This window comes from Piliocolobus tephrosceles, chromosome 2 (assembly GCF_002776525.5).
Source record: "Piliocolobus tephrosceles isolate RC106 chromosome 2, ASM277652v3, whole genome shotgun sequence".
Classification (NCBI taxonomy): Eukaryota; Metazoa; Chordata; class Mammalia; order Primates; family Cercopithecidae; genus Piliocolobus; species Piliocolobus tephrosceles.
Window position 1 is genome coordinate 132712298 of NC_045435.1, and position 17254 is coordinate 132729551.

The 17254-nt window shown below is 37.1% G+C and overlaps 1 long non-coding RNA gene across 1 annotated transcript in view; it reads left to right on the top strand.

Annotated features, from left to right (window-relative positions):
- Positions 1 to 12291: 12291 nt before the first annotated feature.
- Positions 12292 to 17254, top strand: part of LOC111555785 — a 54578-nt gene continuing 49615 nt past the window's right edge. The window contains exon 1 of the long non-coding RNA XR_002735646.1: positions 12292 to 12429. This is a non-coding gene — a long non-coding RNA (uncharacterized LOC111555785). The remainder of the gene's footprint in view (positions 12430 to 17254) is intronic.

Genomic DNA, 17254 nt, shown 5'->3' on the forward strand with positions numbered 1-17254 from the left:
CACCCCAAACCATTTTTTCTGTATATTAAATTTTCAGTAATGATTGTGTTGAAAACCTCATTAAAAGTGCCTTGATTTAAATTCACAATAACATACTGATCGATTCAGATGAAAGAAAAATAAACCTTAACCTGCCTAGAATTTTGATCAGTTTTTTTTTTTTTTTTTTTTTTTTCTGCCATCAGAGGGAAAGTATGCTATTTATCTGAGGCTGTCTGGGACTTTCTTTAGGATTTATAGATGGTTCCTGCTGAGTATATTAAAGTAAAATGACATCAGAATTATTTGTAACTGACATTCATCAATTTTAAGATTGGCAGTACTAACAAAGTAGCTAGTTAAGAACATTCTTGGTGATGACAAATTACATTATTATTGAATTTAAACTGCCAAAGAGAGAAATGGCCTTAAAGCCAATAAAAAAAAAGAGATGTTTTTAAACATTTACCATTCAGTGGGTAATTTTGAGATTAAGACTTATTTGAACAGTGGAAATTAACCTATTACATAAGAAATTTTGTGATTTTTAAGGTTAAATTTACGATTGTACATTACTTTGTTAACACTACAGATTAAGTAGGTTTTTCTGAATGCTGTCATTATTCTCTTCTTACCAATGCAAACATTGGTAAGCACTGGTCAGTTTCAAGCAGAAGAAAAGCGCCATCTGACTTGCATTTTCTTTTTTTTTTTTTTTCTTGAGACAGAGTCTCACCCAGGCTGGACTGCAGTGGTGCAATCTTGGCTCACTGCAACCTCTGCCTCCTGGGTTCATGCTGTGCTTCAGCTTCAGCCTCCTGAGTAGCTGGCACTACAAGCACGCACCACCACCACACCTGGTTAAGTTTTGTATTTTTAGTAGAGACAAGGTTTCACCATATTGGCCAGGCTGGTCTTGAACTCCTGACCTTGTGATCCGCCCACCTCAGCTTCCCAAAGTTCTGGGATTACAGGCATGAGCCACCGTGCCTGGCCCTGACTTGCATTTTAAAGACACTTCGAGGGCTGCATGAAGAATTAACTGTAGGAAAACTTACTAAAGCACAGCAGCCCCAGGCAGAGAGGATGCAGGTATGGACCAAGAAGATAAGAATGAAGGTGGTGAGAAGTGAACACATTCGGTGGGGGCTATTTTGAAGGCACAGGTGAAAGCTATTGGATTTGATATGGGGCCTGCGGGAAGAAGAGCCAGACATGGCTCTGTGTGGGCCTGAGCATCTCAGTTAATTATGTGAGATGGAGAAGACTAAGATAAAAGCACATTTACACTAAATGTTAAAAAAGAAATCTCATTAACACAATCAGAGGAGTCTCTAAAAATTCTTAAGGCTGTTTTTGTAAAGTTAGTTTACTTTGATAAAAGAAACTCCACTAGAATTTCAATCTTAATTACAAAAATGCCTTCGCTGGAACGGATGGCAAAAAAGTATATTTGGGTTAGAAGCTGCTTTTTGCAAGCATTTTTATTACTTCGGGAACATAAGTGAGGACAAAAATAGTTCATAATAAGATATAGATTTATGTATCTCTTTGTATGTGTCCTTCTCAACAAACTGTCTAGGCTAAATTAGATAGTGTTTTCAGTAAATACAAGTTTACTTGTACTTTTTCCTTTCTTTTCTTCTTAAAATCTATTTTCTTCCACAGATGCACAAGAAAAAAAAAACAAATCAGCAGCCAGAGAGTCTTACTTGCCTTTAAAAATAAAAGCAGCTATATTCATGCTGAGTTATAGATGAGGAAGAATAACCTGCTAACCTTTCCTTTCACTGAAAACATAACAATAACAAATTATGGAAGTAGTGACTGGAGTTAGGCACAGAGTAAGAGTTTTTGGCAGTAAATCAGTCTTATAAATAAGTAGTTGTTAGTCTAGAGACACCTAGACTAGATTATAACAAAACATTTTTCTATAATAGACTTATAATGAAACAATAAACTTTTTAAAATTTCCACAGGAATCTGTTCATGTAATTACTATTACATAATAAGAGAAATGAGGAATAATTACATTTACCTAAAAATACAACCAAATTTTCTTCAGTAATATTGAACAGCTTCAAGACAGTATTTGAGGGCTGTTATATTTGTTGCTGAAATAATGTCTAAGGTACTATATGAGGATTCCTTACAGTATAAGCAAATTTCAGCAAGGTTTTCTCATGGTATGCTTTGAATGCCCCTTCCATGGTTTGAACCAATAAATTGAAATGCTTTGAGTTAACAGATGGACAGAACTATACTTTATGAAATTTTCCAGATCAATGTCAATGTTTAATTTTTTTCTCAGTTTCATGAATTTTTAACATATGACTACCTCTCAGATCTGGACACAATAAAACAAAATTATCTAACTGTTCAGGGCTTAGGTATTTAAAAACAAGTGAGCAGATCCTGTATGATCATACTTTTTATCAAATTAATTGTTTTTTAGTTGCTTTCAAGTTGTCTTTATGAGTGCAACTAAATTGTGAAGTGTTCAGTTCTTTAAAGAGTAAGAAATTGTGGAAAAGCAGAATTGCAAGATTTTCCAGAATAACCACCTCAGGGACTGAAGAGATAAGGTCTAAAGTGTTTTCTCTAAATTTACTGCAGGCAGCAAACATTGATTAGCTCACCTTTGCTTAGGTCAAAATGTGTAGTGTACAGATATTTTGAAGAGAGAGAATTATAAAAAAGAGAGAAACTAGTTTTTCACTAAGACATGCTTCCAACAACAAGAAATATTGCCACAAATGGTGATTTCTATTTTCCTATCTGCCTATTGAGTAGGTCAGTGGGAACTTAAATTTGTTTCATGATATGTGAATTTCAACTCTTATTAGACTTGCAGAGGGAATCTCAGCTGTAATAGTGTATAATCCCAAGAACAGCCATACTAAATTTAATTAATACTCAAGAAAATGTTCCCATTCATCACATTATAGATATGATTTGTTACTTTGTTTATTGCCTCACTTTTATATCCATTGCAAATGTATAGTAACAAACTATTGGCTTAATTCAGCATACATTACTCAGTAGAAATTGAATGTAATTTGCTTATATAAGGGAGTTAAACCAGTTAAAAATTGTGTGGCTTTACCTTTAACAATCTTTAGTGTGATGTTACAGTGCTTAATTACTTCATACATTGAATCTAACAAATTAAAGTAAAAAACCCCTTAGTTGTTCCTGTTTCTTATCAAGTTATATGTATTAAATAACCAGAACTAGATCTGTAAAAGAGAACTGTCAAAATTCTAAAGACAAAAATTTGTTCTCATTTAATTTTTTTGCAAAGTAAAGATAACTTTTCTTCAGGTCTGAAGAGCCAGGCAATCCATCTGGGAAGCTCTCCTGAGCAGGCTTGATGAAATAATTTAAGTTAACCTTGTTTGGCAGGCAGTGCTGTCTGTTCTGTGGTAGCACTACTTGGCTGAGAAGGTGGGCAAGAGGTGATTTTCTCCTCTTAAAATATAAACAAAGCATGACTTATTTCTGTATGCTTTGCAAACATCATATGCCGTGTCATATTTTGCTTACAACATGAACTTTTTGAGGACCTGAAGTGGAAAATTTGAAAACATGGTAATTATTGCCAGCCAAGGAACCCTGCCAAGCTTTAGGGGATACCAATGGTCCTGACCAGGCAGAAGACATTGTACAAAAGTAAATCTTCAAGGTAAAGTTCACAGATAGTGGAGAGAAACATGAAGATGGGTTGAATAATAATCTAGTCCTGCTTTCAGACATTAGAGAAAGGATCTTTGGAAGAAGAGAGCCCTGGGGATACACACAAAAAATCACCCGTGGGGATCTCTAAACATAATTTAGGGTGAGCCAATTCCTGATTATACTTCTAAGGAATATTTGTTCATAAAAGGTTTAACTTAACTAAACTAATTGAGGGATGTGATGGAATTACACTGGGAAGCTGTGAGCTATCCTATCTTTGAGAGTTGCCAAGGCAACTCAGAAGGATTGAATTGGGTATCTATGGGGTAGGTTTTTAAAATGAGACCTGGAGGACGGAGAGAAGAGGGAGGACCAGAAAGAACAAACAGTTGGTATTAAACAGTAGTGGAAGGCAAAAGAACTGGTAGGCTCCCCTTGTAAACAGAGCTGATTGGGCCCTGTTGCTCATGCTGAGCCTTTGGGATTTATACATGAGAGGAATTTAGCAAGTCGCTGGTTGGTCTTGTGTATATTCTGGACCACATAATATGCAAAAGCAGGGCTGCATATCCAGTGAGATAAGGCATTTGGATTTTATTTTATTATTGTTGATTGTACACATCTCCATTTGTTTTCAGCCATTTTCCATGTGTGTTCATAAGAATACTGAATTTGGAATAAACAAAATGAGAATTCTAGAAGCTGATCCATGTGTAAACCAAGCAAGGCGATAAAAGATAATTTGATAAATGTATTGTGCTTTACCTAGCCCCAAAAAGTTAAAACCAAAATCTTTTACTGTGACAGACTAAATCTTTAGCCTCTAAGAATTTTCTTTCTTTAAATTTGCACTGCCAAATACAAACATGCTTTACCAAAACTGCCATCTTCTCCCCGATACCCTCAGGGCCATGGTGCTTTTTGTATGGGAGTTGTATTATGTTGAGCACTTTTTTTCTGAAGTTTGAACTGAAGTCAATTAAAAATAAAGTTCACTTCTTTTAACATAGAACATTATTTTTGATTATTTTAAAAATCCAATCAATTTTCTTTAGGCGTATTTTCAAAACAGCCTTTTAAAAGTGTGTATAAAATTTTAATTAACTGCTGTCCAAGGATACCTATTCATAGCCTTTGTAAAATACTTAGATTTTAAACAGCTGGTCCTAAAAAGCACACAGCCAAACACAGAAAAATTGATGCTGGGCTGAAAATGTGGCCTTTTTGTCAACATCTCCCTGTTCTGAACTCACCTATACCAATTTGGTGATACATAATGCATGAATTCTTTTGAGAAGATATATCAACAGTATTAGTGGATGAAATTTTGAGCTGAGTGAACACTACTCATGTTCCCTCAATCCAGCATTGTGCTGCTAATGTTAAATAACCAGCTCTGAAAAATGTGTGTGTGTGAGATACAGGTTTATTATACATTTGAAGCATGCAATTTACAAATAATCAAATATTACAACATTCATTATGTAAATTCCATATGCCCAGTTGATTGTCATTGAATATCTCACCAATTTGAGCCAAACAAATATCTGCAGCTAACCTATGATTATAATTGATGAATAAGTAGTATCTACATGAATATTAGTTAATTTTTTTGTTGGTGTTAATGAGGAAGATGAAAGTAGAACTTTAAAGACACATTGGAACTTGATTTTATCAACAATGACATAAGCAACTTTGCTGAATCAGATGAGTTTTTGAATATTGGAAGAATTCCTCAGTTTTTTTGTAATATTTATAATGTAATGACTGTAGACATGACATGCTGTTAAGTTTAATCTGCATTATTATTTTCTGCAACACTTTCTTAATACAATCAATAAAACTAAAACACACCCTGATTTGTAGAAAGTAACTGATAGAGATGTGGATAACAGAAACACTTGTGGTAGCTCCCTTTGAAGAACAGTCTTCCTCATTAGAAGGCTAGTGGGCCACACCATAGACTACTTACTCCTGAATAAAATGTTTGCAGCCTTAGGGCTGTTGCATAAGCCAAAGAGTACATACATAATATTACACTCTATATGTTAAAGTATTTTAATGTGCATTATAGCTATTGTAACACTGCCCTTTGATATCACTAAGATTTATTGGTTGTCACATGTCAACATGTCTGTAATTAATTACACACAAATAATGAGGTATAAGCTCTCAGTATATAAAAAGTGAAGCCCTAGGGACCACACAGTAATACAAAAGTAGTATATACTTTCACACAAAAAATTAATAAAACAATATAAAAGCATATAAAATTTAAAAAATGTGAAAGTTAATACCCCCTTGCCTACTACTATAATCCTATTTTTTAGTTAACTTTTTTTTTTTTTTTTTGAGACAGGGTCCAGCTTTGTTGCCCAGGCTGGAGTGCAGTGGCGTGATCTTAGTTCACTGCAACCTCTGCTTCTGGTGTTCAAGCAATCCTCCCACTTCAATCTCCTGAGTAGCTGGGACTACAGGCGTGTTCCAACCTACCTGGATAATTTTTGAATTTTTGGTAGAGATGGGGTTTCGTCATATTGCCCAGACTAGTTTTGAGCTCTTGGCCTCAGTGATCTGCCTGCCTCGGGCTCCCAAAGTGCTGGAATTACAGGCATGAGCCACTGCTCCTGACCAGTTAAACATTCTTTTTTTTTTTTTTTTTTTTTTTTTTTGAGACGGAGTCTCGCTCTGTCGCCCAGGCTGGAGTGCAGTGGCTGGATCTCAGCTCACTGCAAGCTCCGCCTCCCGGGCCCACGCCATTCTCCTGCCTCAGCCTCCCGAATAGCTGGGACTACAGGCGCCCGCCATCTCGCTCGGCTAGTGTTTTGTATTTTTTAGTAGAGATGGGGTTTCACCGTGTTAGCCAGGATGGTCTCGATCTTCTGACCTCGTGATCCGCCCGTCTCGGCCTCCCAAAGTGCTGGGATTACAGGCTTGAGCCACTGCGCCCGGCCAGTTAAGCATTCTTGATAGTTGGAATGTATCCTTTAAATTTTTCTGCACACATAATTATTTTAATGAGATCGTATTACAAAATGCTTTACTTATTTTTAATAAGGTAATATTCTACTATTTTTTATTCTTTCTTTTTTTTTTTTTCTTTGAGATGAAGTCTCGCTCACCCAGGCTGGAGTGTAATGGCGTGATCTCGGCTCACTGCAACCTCTGCCTTCCGGGTTCAAGTGATTCTCCTGCCTCAGCCTCCTGAGGAGTGGGGATTACAGGCAGGCGCTACCACGCCCAGCTGATTTTTGTATTTTAGTACAGACGGGGTTGACCACCATGTTGGTCAGGCTGGTCTGGAACTCCTGAACTCGTGATCCGCCTGCCTCGGCCTCCCAAAGTGTTGGGATTACAGGCATGAGCCACAGTGCCTGGCCCTATTTTTTATTCTTAAAAGGATACATTTATAAATATTATTCTGCAACTTTTTTTTCTATACTTAATATATTCTTCTTGGTCAGTACATATTATTCCACTTCATATTTTGTAAGAGTTGCAAAGCATTCTATAGCAAGAATTTACCACTCATTGTAATCATTCCCATACTAAGAGAAGTCTAGAATTTTTTCAAGTTTTTCACCATTTTATATGCTTTTTTATTTTTCAGTGAAAATAGCAGTAAATATCCTTTCATATATATTTTTGTACAGCATATGAATTTCTGTAGGAGATAGAATCCTAGAAACAAAATTTTCAGGCTTCTTCAATCATTGATCATATATATTCATTTATTTTGCAATTGTTGAAATCATTCTGGCTTTAATTCTAGTTCTGTATACAAATATTTGCCAATACACCATCCCCAGCTAGTTACCAAATAAACTTCAAGCGTTCTCCATCTTTTGAGGTCATAGAGTTCTGCATTATTTTGTAGTTGAATATTCTGTGGTTCAAAAGTTTTTGTTCTGGAATTAACATTTGCTACAAATGCTTTTATTAATGAATTATCTGATGATTCATTTTAAGAAACAAGTTATTTTATATATCATGTCTATTGTTAACAAATGAGAGTGGATGGAATTCTTATTTTTGGGGTCTATTAACACAACTCCAGAATGAGATTGTCAATGTCTCACTTATTTGAGTAAAAGAATATATATCCTTAAGATATACTTGCTATTAAAGTGAGACAAACATTTAAAATTGTTCAAGTAGCAGAGATTGTTGTCCACAGGTTAGAATCTGTAGAAGTGACTAGCTGAGCCATGATAGGTATACCATTCTGGGGGCAACTTTCAGAGCTGTTACACAATAGGGGATTATTAAGCCATTCAAAATCGAAGCTACTGCTGGAATCTGGGACAGGCAGATTCTTGAGTTTTAGCGATTTTGAAAGGTCTAAATGCATGGAGGTCTTGTCAGTTTGCTTTTATAAAACATTTATATCACATATATAATATACTTCCTTCTGTTAGGTATATCAAGGTTGTATCTGCAATTGAGCTAAGTTATTTGCAACATAAACTTGCTTCACATATATTCATTGGTGTTATTCAATGAGCTTAATTATCTGTTTTAATTTGTTTTGATGCATTTGAGCCTTTCTTTTCTGCCACCTTGAAATACTCAGATTATTTAAAAGCACTTATGTAGAAAATGCAATCTGTATTGGGTGAGCAAGATGGTGTGTGTGTGTGTGTATATGAAGCTATTGTGTATCTACTCAAATTGGTGACTCAAAAATATGAAGATGTTATGATATCTGAGAAGAAAATAAAACGCTTTAAGTATACTCTCTTGAGAAATGGGCTGGAGTATGGACACCCAGCACTGTATGAAATATTCACTGAGGAGGCCGGGCACGATGGCTCACGCCTGTAATCCCAGCACTATGGGAGGCCTAGGTGTGTGGATCACGAGGTCAGGAGATCGAGGTCATCCTGGCTAACACGGTGAAACCCCATCTCTACTAAAAGTACAAAAAAATTAGCCGGGCGTGGTGGCTGGTGCCTGTAGTCCCAGCTACTTGGGAGGCTGAGGCAGGAGAATGGTGTGAACCAGGGAGGTGGAGCTTGCAGTGAGCTGAGATCATGCCACTGCACTCCAGCCTGGGCAACTGAGCGAGATGCCATCTCAAAATAAAAAATAAATAAATAAATAAATAAATTCACTGAGGAGAGAGCCTGATAAGGATAAACAGAAATAACTTAAAGAATTCTAGAAATAAAAATTTCAGGATCCTTCAATCACTGATGGTTTGTTTTCTATTTTGAAATAATCCTCGTTTTAATTCTTGGTAAAAAAACTTCTCAAGTTTTTCATTAGAGGACAAAGCATTGGTTATAGAATCTGAAAGGGGCCTTACCAACCTTATAAATTTTTGCTGTCACTTTTTGGTTTGAGAGGAACAAAGAGCTAAATTCATTAGCAGCTTCTCTTTCCACAGCTGTGTAAGCTCAAATTTCTGGTCTGTAGGCCTTACACTGTATTGTCAGTACAGAAATTAACACAAATCACTAGCGCTTTCACTGAGCTAGAAAGTCTACAGATCCAAATAAAGGGTTATCACAAAATTATGATGTAGGAAGATCAGGGTAATTTCTCATCTTTACTGAAAGGTCATCAGTATTTGATTTACAAGAGCAACAGTTTAGAAAAAGCAGTAACACAAAAAGTTCCTGAAGTAAGTTTTCTTGCTGTTTAAAACACTTTATCCTTTGTGATAAAAATCATTTTAGGTTTAATTTTAAGGACAATAGACTGGATATTTTATAAAGACCATGAGAATATCTGCTTTGCTCCCAAGATCTCCAGGGCCTGGTACAAAGTAGGTGCAAGATAAATACTGCTGAATGAATGAATGATGGAATAACTAACCACATTTTCCAGGCGTAAAGCATTGTAAAATTGTTTGTCATTGAGGTTGGCAGTCTCTAGAATGGCTCTAACGATCCCTGCCTCCAGGTGTTCATGCCCTTTTGTAATCTCTTAAGTACGGGCTGGATCTAGTGACTTGCTTCTAGTGCACAGAGTACAGCAAATGTGATGGAATGTCTCTTCTGAGATTAGGTTACAGAAAAAATTGTTATTTCCATCTTGTGTGACCATCCTTATCCCCTAAGCCCTCATTCTGGAGGAAGCAAGCTGGCATGTCATGAGTCCTGTGAAGAGGCCCATGCAGAAAAGAGCTGATGTCTCTGGCCAAAAGCCACACGATTGGGCTAAGAAGTGGAGGTTTCCCCAGGTGAGCCCTGAGATGGCTGCAGACCTGGCCAACACCTTGATGCATGATATTGTGGCTTCATGAGAGACTCTGAGTCGAAGGCACCAAGCTGTTACATGTGGTCTCCTGTCCCACAATAAATTATGGGATAATAAATGTCGGTTTTCAGCCACCATGTTTTGGGGGATATTTTGTTATACAGCAATAGATAACCAATCTAGATGAATTACTTCTTGGACTAAATTCATTAGTTATAAAAACTCCTTCTAACTGCATAACCCCTGAGTAACACTGATAGTTTGTTGAGACATAAGCCTTCCATTTCAACCTTATTTCAAATGGCCATATCTTCTAAAACTAAGTTACTTTACTCAATAAATATTCATTTTGAGTTACTTAGTCATTAAGAAGTATAAGCAAGTTGATAGTCTTTTTACTGTTATATGAACAGTAAACATTATATTCAGATCAGTGAGTACTATACTTACTTAGACACTTATTATCTTCAAGGAACTATGCCCACACATTCAGATATAGTCCCATGCAGAGCACTGAGGTGAAACTTGTGGTCGGTGGTGTCAGACAGCCTGGATTTGATGCCAGTTTAGTTATTTATTATAAATAACTTAATACATTTGGGCAAGCCACTTGTCTGGCATTAGTTTTGTCATTTACAAGGGAAAGGGAATTGTAAAAATAAAAGACATTTTATATATAAAGAGTAGTCCATACAGGAGATGAGATACATGTTCAGATAATATACAATCTACAATTTCACATAGAACTTGCTCAGGGAAGTTCCTTTTTCCCTGGTCTTTTCAATTATATAATGTCCTCTGAATGACATTAGTACATTTCTGTATTCATGGAGTAAGTGGACAACCTATCAACACCAGTGCTCCTTTACAATTTTTTAAAACGGTTATCACAGTTATACATGCACATAGTTTAGAGTTGTCCTGTTGAATAAGGTAGCCTTAGACTTATGTAGCTACTGAGTGTTTGAAATGTGGCTAATCCTAACTGAGATGTGCTGCAAGTATAAAATACACCCTGGATTTCAGACTTAGTATGAAAAAAATGTATCTCTTTAATAATGATTACTTTTGAAAATGATGGTGAATTTAGTTAAATAAATTATATTAAATAAAATACATGGATAGACCAGGTGTGGTGGCTCATGCCTGTAATCCTAGCACTTTGGGAGGCCGAGGCAGGTGGATCATGAGGTCAGGAGTTTGAGACCAGCCTGGCCAACATAGTGAAACCCCGTCTCTACTAAAAATACAAAAAATCATCCAGGTGTGGTGGTCCCTGCCTATAATCCCAGCTCCTCAGGAGACTGAGGCAGGAGAATCACTTGAACCCGGGAGGCGGAGGTTGCAATGAGCCGAGATTGTGCCATTGCACTCCAGCCCGGGCAAGAGTGTGAGACTCTGTCTCAAAAAAAAAAAAAAAAAAAAAAAAGGATATATTTGGTGAAATAAGATGTATGAAAATTAATTTCACAGCCAGGCATGGTGGCTCATGTCTGTAATCCCAGCACTTTGTGGGGCTGAGGTGGGTGGATCACGTGAGGGCAGGAGTTCGAGACTAGCCTTGGCCAACGTGGTGAATCCCTGTCTCCACTAAAAATACAAAAATTACCTGGGAATGGTTGCAGGCACCTGTAATCCCAGCTACTTAGGAGGCTGAGGCAGGAGAATCACTTGAACCCGTGAGGTGCAGGCTGCAATAAGCCAAGATGTTGCCATTGCACTCTAGCCTGGGCAACAAGAGCGAAACTCCATCTCAAAAAAAAAAAAAAAAACAAAAAATTAATTTCACTAGCTTCTTTTTTTTCTTTTTAACTTTTCCTTAAATGTGGGTACTAGAAGATTTATACTTACAAATGTGGTACCAGTTTGTTCAGGAAAACAACAGTACATCTTTTCTCCATGGCCTCTGCATCTTCAGTCTTTGCATGCATTTTCACCTCTTTTAAGTGATTTATTTTGTTGGTAATTGTAGCATTTTCTCTAAATAACATACTTCTATCATAATTTTTTGATTTTTCAGCCTCTGGCATTATCTTTTGACTGCACATTCAGTCACTGCTCTGTCATCTCTCAGTCCCCAAGGATTATTTTTTATCCCATCATAGCAGTTGCATCATTATGACTTATGGGGGCCCCATTCACAATTGGGGCCAGTGGGGAAACATGATTAATTCCTTTTTCTGTACAACTTTTTGTTTCCTTGCCTTCTTTCATTTCATTTTCTGTGTTTTCTATGTACTTACAATTAATACAGTCCCAAATGCTTTGCCAGTTTTCTACCTCTGTTCTTAAGATGTCAGATGTGTCTGGCGTTCTTCTGGTTTCATCTTTCACAGAAGTCCCTCCCAGAGCCATCAAACCTACTCAGAACCACACCGGGTGTTCTTTTTATCAGGTGTACAGTTACCATCTGAGACTCTTTCTCTGCACCATCCCTGGGATTCCCCTTCTCAGACTCCTCTGTAGGATCATTTCAACTTTATACCAGGACTTCTTCTTTCTTGGTTTATTTCTTCTTTTCAGTGGAGTACATTTTCCAAAAGTTGTCAAGAAAAGTGAGCACAGGAGGTACGTTTTTTGAGATGTGCATGTCTGAGAATGTTTTCCTACTGGCTGGGATGGTTTGGTTGTATAGAAGTCTGCAGAATTTTCCTTTTGAATTTTGAAAACCTTCCTTAAAATTTCTTAGCATTCATGCTGCTACTGAGAAGCCTGAAGTTATTATGATTTTTTTTTTTTTTGGTACTTTGTGGCTATTTTTTTTCCTTTCTCTGGAAGCTTTTGTGATTGTCATTTTGTCCCAGTGTTTAGTAATTTCACTATGATGTATGTTGGTTTGGGTGTCTCTGAATCTAATGATTCCAGGATCTGAAGTCTTTGTCTGCTTTTGTTGTTTGCTGTGACTGCTGTCTCTTATTTCTCTCTCTCTCTCTTTCTCTGTGTGTGTGAGAGAGAGAGAGAGAGCATGTGTATTAGTAATTATGTAATCTTAATTTTTAATTCTAAATAGGAATTTTGTGATGACAGGGTTGAGAGGGCATCAATATTTACTGCTGCTATGGTGCTGGTGACAGTCCATCATCATCCACTCCTTAATAAGGTTTCTTCTTGGGGAATTTTGGGATAACACACATGTGAATTCAGGCTTGAATGGGCTAATTTGTCCTTGCTAAATTCCAGGGGTATTTTCCACTGGATAAAACATAGAGATTAGACAGTTTTCTTTTTAATTTACCATTGCTAAAAGGGTTTCCTTGTAGGCCATCCTGTTATATATGGATAGAACCAGCAAAGTCCTAGTTTTATTTGGAGTGGTTCAGATCTTTTATCCTGTCCTGCACAGGTGCCTGAGGCTTCAGGCCATCTGCATGAATCCCACAGATGGCCTCATGCTATGCTGCATACTGTTTTCTCATACCTTCTGAGCTTTTCTGCTATTTTGTTTTGTTTTGTTTTGCTCTTGACAATCCTGAAGTTTAAAAACTACTAGTGTTGCGGTCTTTCTGCTCCTTAGCTCGGCTAGGTCCAAGTTCTTGTCTCACAACCAGGAAGAATTAGGCACGCAGACACCAGAGAGTGAGTGGAACAGAATTTATTAAGTGAAAGGAAAGCTCTCAGCAAAGAGGGGATGCAGGGGTCAGGTGGTGCTTCCCCTACCCGAAGGCAGGAAATTTCTCCTGTTTGGCTGGGTCTGGGGCCTCTTACATACTCAAAATGGGGAGTGCATGCTGATTGGGGAGTATGTAAAAAAATTTAAGGCAAAGACACCATTCAAAGATGGGCACGACAGTACAGAAAACCAATTAGGAAAGGGTAGGTATATGTAAAATAGGTGAAGGGTGGGGATCAATCAGAGGAAAGCAAGCCAAATGGGAAGATAAGTTCTCAATCCAGTCAAGGATTTAACTTGCAGCTTGTCTTTCAGGTTTTAAATGGCTTTGGGCTTGGAGGTAGAGTTTCACTGGGGACTCACCCCTATCTGCCTAGGCGTTTGGCGTTTGGCTGCCTCCTGCCACTCTCACCAGTTAATCGATTTAAATCTATACTACGTTGCATTTCTAACTTTACAGATGAGACATTTTAGGATTTTAAATCTATTATGATAACACTAGAAACAGAAATATAAGGCACTTTAAAAACTATGAATTATTTTATCATATAATGTGTATAATGTAAAGCATAATATACCTAAAATTCATCCCCCACCAACCAGCTTAAGAAACAGAACACTTTCAATATGTTCAATGCTCCCTATTTGCCTTCTGTAATTATACTGCCCTTTCTACCCAGAAGATCTCAGTTATTATGCATTTTGTGATAACATTGTCTTGTTTTCCTTAGTAATTTCACCAAGTGTGTGAGTATTCCTTAAAAATAATGTTTACTTTTGCATGTCTTCATATTTTACATAAAAAATCATACTGCTGCAATTTATCTTCAACTTGCTTTCTTTTATTTGCTGAAGATTGTAAGATTCTATAAAAAGCTTTTTAGTTTCTCAAAAAAACCTATTATTCATGAAATTGTCATGTCACTGAATAAACACCATAAAACAAATCATTACTAGAGGGCTTGGGAATTTCTATGCCTTCTTTTTATTGGAAATAAAAATTTACTAGAAAAGCTGAATACTGACTATCTTCCAAATTAGAAAAAAAGTCATGATCACATGGAAAGAAATGCATGTTGTTCTGTTGTGGCAGCAGTTTTCCATTGTATTTTTTATTCTTCTTTCTACAAATCCAATGCCAATCACACAATTCCAAATGAGTTAAGAATGTTTAACTTAGTTTTTACGGATTATAAAACTAGGCAGGAATGTAAGTAACTTAAGCTTTCCCTTTATTTTTATACACAGGCACACACAAAATTTTAACTTGTTAAGAACTTTGAATTGGATGGCATTTGTTGACTTTCTATTGATCCATTCAGCTTCAAGCAGACTTATCAGTCTAACATTTTCTCCCTTTTTGTTTACTTCTGTTTTTTAAGGAAGGCTGGAAATACTTCTTAAAGAATTATACATCAATGAAGTTTCCCTTTTTCTCCCCAGTCTGTTTTCAGATATCTGCGAGTTAATTTCTGGGATGGTAAGAGCCAAATGCAGAGAATAAAATAACAACGGAGACAAAAATAAGAGAAAGGAAAAGGGCATGCTAAATCCTTTCCCCCACCCCCACCATAGGGAAACTGCCATGCCTTTTTCAAGTATATAAATGCTTTTTTCAGGCTAATGTCTACCTGCCACTCATCAGACGAGGCGAAGGGAGTTTTATGAAAAACAGACTAGATCATAGTACACAGTCTGCCTCAAACAATGTGTGAACTCAACAAATGTTTTGCTTTAAGTAAATTTCAAGTTTCTATTCAGATTTACACTTGAATTGCCTCTTAAACATATACTCCATAATCTAAATTCTATAACATACATATTGAAACATAGCTTATACTTCTAACATTTAATAGAGGTTCTATCATTGTAGAACTTCTTTTATTATCAAATTTAGCCATAAATATTTCTTGTGGAGTCATATTTTCAACATTTAGAAGTTACAGTATTTTCCTATGGAAGTTAGCATCTTGACAGTTCTGTAGAACACTTAGTATGTATATTATCACATCTAAAACACTTAGTGTGTGTATCATTCAGCACTACTATATATTACCATCTATTTTTCTATGTTTTCTTCATTCATGTATGCTTTCTCTTCACAACCAAATACTCAGTTTCTACTGCTTTCTGATTTTTATGCATTCTCCCCTCTCACTAAAACATTATTGGCCACCCTGTCATCCAACAAACATTTCTTGAGCATCTGCCATATGCCAGAAATTGTTTCGAGGGCTCAGGATATAGGATAAGAAAGACAAATACTCTGCTCTTGGATAACTCATAGTGGAGAGGCAGGCAATAAAGAAGAAATTAAACAAAAAAGAATGAGATGATTTCTTATAGTAATTGGTGCAATAACAAAGAAATAAAAGAAGGTGATATGAAGCATGGTGTCCAGGATGTAAGAACCTTCTTTACCTTTTCTTAAGAAAAATTACGGCCGGGCGCGGTGGCTCAGGCCTGTAATCCCAGCACTTTGGGAGGCCGAGACGGGTGGATCACGAGGTCAGGTGATCGAGACCATCTTGGCTAACAAGATGAAACCCCGTCTCTGCTAAAAATACAAAAATTAGCTGGGCGTGGTGGCAGGCGCCTCTAGTCCCGGCTACACGGGAGGCTGAGGCAGGAGAATGGCGTGAACCTGGGAGGCGGAGCTTGCAGTGAGTGGAGATCATGCCACTGCACCCCAGCCTGGATGACAGAGCCAGACTCCGTCTCAAAAAAAAAAAAAAAGAAAAATTATACAAATTTTACTGCATGTCTCTTTAATACCATACTGGTCTACTGTCTATCAGCCACTAAAAGTGATTGAAATCTTTAGGGATGTATCAATCTATCATTGCCTGTCTTAGTATTTACCAGTGATTAGGGTCCAGACTCTGAAAAGTTACATATTAACATGAGGATTATTGTCCAGTAGAAATACCAGTGGGTTCTATCTGGCAGAAAAGATCACGCCCAATTTTATAGCTTTATTGTCTGATATGATATAGCTAGTTTTATCTCTAATATAGCGAATTTATTTCAGTATACCTTTCCAGAATGATACATAAACATTTGTTTCTTAATTTTTCCTTGGAAAAAGGAAAACTATCTTTCTGGTTCCCTTATTGATGAGTGAAATAAATCTAATATTCATTCAGCCATTAGTATGATAGTCATGATTTTAACTTTTTGAAAATTATAACTTACCAGAAGAGGAAAGATAAAATTTTTCTGAGAGAATATTTAAAGCCAAATATAAATGACAAGGAGACAGCCATGTGAACAACTGGGAACTGAGTGCTCTAGGCAGACAGAATAGGATCTTTAAAAACCTAAACCAGGAGTGAGGGTGGAGTGTTGACCTGTACAGGGCCTAAGAGTAGAGGGAAGGGGCCGGGCGCCGTGGCTCACACCTGTAATCCCAGCACTCTGGGAGGCCGAGGAGGGCGGGTCACGAGGTCAGGAGATTGAGATCATCCTGGCAAACACGGTGAAATGTCGTCTCTACTAAAAAAAAAAATACAAAAAATTAGCCAGTCGTGGTGGTGGGCGCCTGTAGTCCCAGCTATTGGGGAGGCTGAGGCAGGAGAATGTCGTGAACCAGGGAGGCGGAGCTTGCAGTGCGCAAAGATCACACTGCACTCCAGCCTGGGCGACAGAGCTAGACTCCGTCTCAAAAAAAAAAAAAAAAAAAATTAGAGGGAAGTGAGTTTGAAGAAATAAGCAGGGGGTAGATTTTGAAGGGCTTTGACGACTGTGAATAATGACTTTTTTTATTGTCTCTTTTTTTAGAAA